We start from the raw sequence: 874 nt of genomic DNA on the forward strand, positions 1-874 counted from the left end.
GGCTCTCCAAAACATTTTTCATTATTCATACTTACTTTCCTAACCCTAAAATGTGAATATGCCTAAATAATCTACAAGGTCAAAGTATTTTGAAATCTACCGGTTGGTGCTAAAACGGAGACGAATATGCATAGATGGCTTTCCTTCATTGATCCCTATTATCTGACCCCGTTCTCTGAATGTCTTCTATTGAGTATGTCAACAAAATTCAAATTAAAGTTACACCCTATTTAAAGGGATGGCTTAAGATAAATGTACTGAAAAACCCATTGAAGGAAAACTCCAAGAGAAAATCTGTTGACCAGCAAGTAGGAGAGTTTTCAGCGGTTTAATTGAGTTTATTCAGAGCGCCCAAGCGAGCACACCTGCAGAGTGCGTTATGTGACTGAAAAAGGACAGTCTGAATACCAAATACTGAAAATGCAAAGGAAAGGCACAAATTCCTAAATCAGGATCGGGCCCTAAGTGAATACTCGATTTTTACTGTATTTTCTGTCATTGGCTTACTGTCTAATTTGTTAAAATGTGTTTCCGCCCGGTCTCGAACCGGGACCTTTCGCGTTAGGCGAACGTGATAACCACTACACTACGGAAACCTAATTAGTCGAATACTCAGGGTGTGAGTTTTCCTGGGTGCGACATTTAGTGCTCTCAGAACCTAATGAAGTCAGAAATTACTTAGTCCATTAATTAAGCAATAAGGCTTGAGAACCCGGGAATTATCGTGTGAATAACTCCTGAATAAGGGCTGTTCTTAGGCCTGAGGGGGAAGCCAAGGGCCGGGGAAACAGCTCTTAGGACATTGTTATTCTAGATCATTCCCGGGTTTGAGGGCCTTATTGCTTTTAGAAAATGGTTGCCAACATATTTTTAA

The 874-nt window shown here is 40.3% G+C and overlaps 1 non-coding gene across 1 annotated transcript; it reads right to left on the bottom strand.

Moving 5' to 3' along the window:
* Window positions 1–526: 526 nt before the first annotated feature.
* On the bottom strand, window positions 527–596 carry trnal-uaa. The gene has a single exon. It is a non-coding gene; the product is annotated as a tRNA-Leu (tRNA).
* Window positions 597–874: the final 278 nt, after the last annotated feature.

Source organism: Coregonus clupeaformis, unplaced genomic scaffold, assembly GCF_020615455.1.
Source record: "Coregonus clupeaformis isolate EN_2021a unplaced genomic scaffold, ASM2061545v1 scaf2889, whole genome shotgun sequence".
NCBI lineage: Eukaryota > Metazoa > Chordata > Actinopteri > Salmoniformes > Salmonidae > Coregonus > Coregonus clupeaformis.